At 48.8% G+C, this 5,084-nt stretch overlaps 1 long non-coding RNA gene across 1 annotated transcript; it reads right to left on the bottom strand.

Annotated features, from left to right (window-relative positions):
• Nucleotides 1-1,313, bottom strand: LOC147987497 (uncharacterized). Its single transcript, XR_015615292.1, has 2 exons — nucleotides 478-1,313; nucleotides 1-379 (listed from the first exon to the last, which is right to left on the bottom strand). It is a non-coding gene; the product is annotated as an uncharacterized LOC147987497 (long non-coding RNA).
• Between the last annotated feature and the right edge of the window lie 3,771 nt (nucleotides 1,314-5,084).

Genomic DNA, 5,084 nt, shown 5'->3' with positions numbered 1-5,084 from the left:
TAGCGGTCTGACAATTGATATTGCATTCGCATCATGACTACACGTTATTTTCTAGCGCAACCTTAGACTAATAGCGGTAGTGGCAGGGTGATGCTATCGCTGTTGTGGTCGCAATAGCGAGGTAGCGGACGCAATTTAAAAGCTTGACTACATCTCAAAGTGAATAGTGGAATTATTTTGTGAAGGGGTAGAACAGGAAGGCACACAAAAGAGATCCCGAATTTTTCTTTGAGAAAATCCCTTGTTGTCCTTCCTAAACAGAAGAACCCCTTGCTTTCCAGGCTTGACGGTTAATGTTTTGTGGATCCCCAATGCCCTGTCCTCTTTTCTCGTCTCCATCCTCGGCAAGAGAACCATGGCCTAGGCCTAGGCCGGGCACCTGTACACACAGCCAACATTTGGACAGATTCAGTTTTAAAAACAGCATTTGCTATGATAGAATCTGGAAAAGGATACAAAATACTATGTCTAAAATACCCGGTGAATCAATGGTTGATCTTGTTCAGTACTACTCCCTCCTGGAAGTAGTAAATTGTGCTGTAAAATCCTCCAGTGGGCAGGCCTCCGTGAGCGTCGCTGAGCACTACAGCGTGTTGGCCCCAAACGTGAGCGGGGCCCAGCTTCGGCACGCCCCCGTGCACTCCAAGGTGCGGTACTTTCACATGTCGGAGGATCTCTCCGAGGACGAGGTCGTCACCCTTGTCAGCGGTGAGGGTTTGCTGGACCTCATTGCAGCGGCGACTGCGGTCCACTGGTTGGACGTCCCAATGTTCTACGCCGTGGTCAAGGGCGTCCTCAGGAAGCCCGGCTGTGTCTTTGCAGTGTGGGGGTACAACCTGGACATCGACCAGTTTGGGAGCAAACTTCAGGAGCAACCCAATGTGGTCATTCGCCCGTACATCGACCAAAGGGGTAAGCTGGCCTTTGATCAGCACCGCGAGCTCATGTCGGTCGTCTGTCCATGTCGGCTGGCTTCCCGTCTCAGCCCACGCCGATGGGTTCGAATGGGAATGGCAGCTCGCGGTACATGTCCAGGGCCATCCGAGCCCTTGGGTCAATGTACGGGCCAATGGCTGCGTCGAGCCACTCCTGGAGCCTCCTTCCAAACGGGTGGATGTCGAGGTTGTACCCCACACTGTGAGGACGCCACCGGGCTTCTTCAGGACGGGTTTGACCATGGTGTAGAAGGGCGGGACGTCAAACCAGTAGATCATGGTTGCCGCCACGACGAGGTCCAGTTAACCCTCATCGTCGGCAAGAGCAATGAGGTTGTCCTCGGAGAGACCTCGTTGGGGTACCGCGGTCACTTCTTGGCATACGCCTTGTTCACTATGAATTGCATGACTAGATCAGAAGGAATTTATAGACCACCCATGAGAGCAATCTGAGAGTCATAAAAAAAAAGAAAAAAGCGCTGGAAAGTTGATCTGTACCTTAAAGTTACAACACGCTGGAAAGTTAGTTAGCTTGTACTCTAAAGTTAAATGGCTGGAAAGTTAGTTAGGTCAGGCGTGTCGTGTCATTCGGATCTGCACTCTAAAATTAAAAAAGACGGAGGAATATTATGGCCGGTGTAGTGAACAATTATTTTGATGGATGGGCAAGCAAAGGCAGGTGGGCTTCATGAGGATTAGCATCGATCCATCCTGTGCCCTTTATATCTCTCGTGTCTATCCTCTGTTCGCCATTGGAGCTTCTTTTGCCGCCGCCATGAGAAGCGAGTCCGGTCACCGCACCGTAGGCATGCAGGCGGACGGGCCCGTGAAGCCTGCCAGGGTCTGCATCAATCAATATTGCATTGGCATGGTTATTAAGTCTAGCAATGATTAGCTTAGTTTTTGCTTCGCGGACACGCACGCTTGCATCCCTGCCACAGTGTATGTGAGTCTTTCACCGTCTGTCATTTGCTATTAGTCGACATACTCCGACGAGAAAAAGTAGGCTATGGGAGACGGCGGCGCCTAGACTCCTGTGAGCCGGTCCGTATTCCATGTCCTACTCTGCGGTGTGGGGCCAACATTTGGGCGGGCGTAACCGGCCACCGGACATTGGCACGACGAAACCGAACGGGCTCCGCTTTAGATTAGGTTTCACGTGCATCTAATTGTATGGATTTGATCGGGTTGTGGGACATATTATTTGAGGACTCACCGACCATTGTACGTGGACGCGTTTGATCGCCTTCACGGGCGTTTGGGGAGTCCGATTTGTTGTATCCGGCTATAGTTACCCCCTCTTCCTAGGCTCAAAATGCTTGCCACTACAATCAGACAAGAGATCCTAAGATAGACATGCTCTGTTTTGCAGCGGTTCGACACAAGCGCAGTTCTTTACGGCAGTAGTCCCATTCTTGAACTGCGTCAGAGCATCTCCAACAGGTGCAACGCGCGGCGCGCTAAAAAGACGTTTACGGCGCCAAAATAGCTAGCGAAAAATTGTGCGCGCCACTCCAACAGGCGCTGAAAAAAACGGCGCGTGCGCCCTGCACAAACCACATTTACAAGCAAAACCAAGAAAATCAAACACATAAAATAAATCAACAATAAATAGTTCGATTTTATTACAACTCAAACAAATAGTTTATCTTTCAATACAACAAATAGTTCAATAGTCAACATCAAACGTACAACATCAAACATACAAATCATCATGCATTTTGTCGGCCATTCCATGCCCACCCACTCCTCGATTAGATACTTCTGAAGATTATCATGTGTTTCGGCACGTCGAATGGCATGATAGGAAGCAAAAAATCGGGTCATCCTCGCAGCCCTCCGCCACACTCGCACGGAATGTCCCAACAGCTCATACTCAAAGTAGTCTAAATCTTGGCCATGCTCATTCTCGATGATCATGTTATGCATGGTCACACAAGCGTGCATAATGTATCAAAGGATCTTTTAATCCCAAAATCTAGCCGGTCCTCTCACAATAGCAAATTGGGCTTGCAAAATCCCAAAAGCTCTCTCCACATCTTTCCTAGCCGCCGCCTGAGCATTGTGGTAATCAAGATTTTTCTTACCTTCCGGTTTTTTCAACGGCTCACAAATGTTTGCCACTTATGGTAGATGCAATCCGCAAGATAGTAGCCATAGTTGTAAGTATGGTCATTTCTACAAACTGCACCGGTGGCAGTTCACCATTTGCAATCTTATTCATAAGTGGTGACCGATTAACAACGTTGATGTCATTCAAAAATTCAGGCATTCCAAAAAAAGCATGCCAAATCCAAGTCTCTTGATCGGCCACCGCTTTAAGGATTATAGTTGAACCCTTTTCCTGGCAATTGTCCATGCCATGCCTTAGGACAGTTCTTACATATCCAATGCATGCAATCTATTGAGGCAAGTATACTTGGGAACCCACGAGCTTTGTTCATTTCCAAAAGTCTTGCCGCGTCTTCAGCATTAGGAGCTATCTAATACTCCGGACCAAACACTTGCACAATTCCGGCTGCAAAGCGCTTGACACACATGATGACTTGACTCTCACCCATGGCCAAGTGGTCATCAACTAGATCAGCCGGAATACCGTATGCCAACATACACAAAGCGGATGTCACCTTTTGAAAGGTGCTAGGACCGAGTTCTCCGGCGGCATTCCCCCTTTGCTGAAAAACCCGATCATGGCTAGCCAGTTTCTCTACAATGTGTCTGAACAACTCAGTGCTGATCCTAAAACGGCGCCGGAAATACGACTCAGGGTATATGGGATTATCCGCAAAATAGTGCATCATCAATCTGTTGTCGGCATCGATCTTATCCCTCCAAATTTTCTGCCGATCCATAACCGAACCAACATGCTTCGGCTTTTTATTGATGTGCATAGCTAGGATTATTGCAAGGTCCTCCTCCTCTTCAATATCAAATTCTTCGTCGGAAGAATCATATGACGAACTCATCTACAATATTGAATTTAAACCAGTCTATAAAAACTACAAATAACATGCATCAAATTCATCTACAAAATGTGAACTTGAAGCAATACATACCTTGTAAGTGTTTTGTCAAACATCTTGTGGGCGCCGAGCGGCATTAGGCGGCCGGGCGCTGTTCATCGGAGGAATGGCGCGCTCGACGGGCGGTGGTGACTAGAGGGAGGTAGAGGAGCAGCGGCGATAGGCCAGGGAAGCGCCGTCGGGTCGCCGGAGGAAATGGGGTGGTGCGGGCGGTGGCGCCAGCGTTAGGATATGGTGGTACGTGAAAGTCACGGCGCAGGCGCTCGACTGTGCAGCGCGCGGGAGCGGGTGCACGAAATAAGCGGCGCGCAATGCCATTTGGCTCTGCGCGCTGAACCACTTATGCTGCGAGCGTGTTTTTTGCGCCTGCACTGGAGCGTCCGGAACAGCTGCGCGCGCGCAAAAACCCAATTTTTTTTTAACATGGCGCTAATATCGCGCGCCTGTTGGAGATGCTCTAAGGCTTCTAACCTACGGACTTGAGTTCTGCTCTGACGAAGCACTTATCAAATCAGTGACCCCGTGAAGGAAAAAGAGAGTAACCCCAATGTGCCAGCGATGATATTAAGCTCTTGTCCTCCCTTCTTCTTTCTCACAGCACGTTGCTGATACAATCTACTCCCTCCGTGAATTTTCTTTTACGTGCAGCATGCAAATTAGATGGAAATGGGTTAATGATTATTGTCCTAGTCTTTTGGTGAATGCTGGTGGTGATTATGGTTGCTTGCAGGGAATTGCTGAGAGGCACACTCAACTATGTCATTGTGCGAATGATTATTGCCTAGTCTTTTGGCGTGATTCCACTATCGGGTTCGTATCCTTATCGATGATGCGCGGTGGCGATGGTAAGATGGAAATGGGTTACATGCTCTGTTTTCGCTGAGTATCGGCACCTGCTTGCATCTTGGCTTCACAGGCTTTGCTGACATTGTTGGGAGAAGATTCGGCTCACTGAAGCTGCCATTCAACAACAAGAAGAGCTGGGTCAGGAGTGCCGCGATGTTCATCTCTGGGTTCCTGCTATCCACTCTGTAGGGTTCTTGGGACGCAATCCTGTCACCTTGACAGGTTTTCGCACGCGCTGTTGACTTATTCGATTTGTTCCGTTGTTGCAGGATGTTGTTAT

This window comes from Triticum urartu, chromosome 2A (assembly GCF_056163025.1).
Source record: "Triticum urartu cultivar PI428250 chromosome 2A, HENAU_Tu73, whole genome shotgun sequence".
NCBI lineage: Eukaryota > Viridiplantae > Streptophyta > Magnoliopsida > Poales > Poaceae > Triticum > Triticum urartu.
The sequence above is the reverse complement of the archived record's forward strand: the minus strand, read 5'-3'. Positions and strand labels throughout refer to the sequence as shown.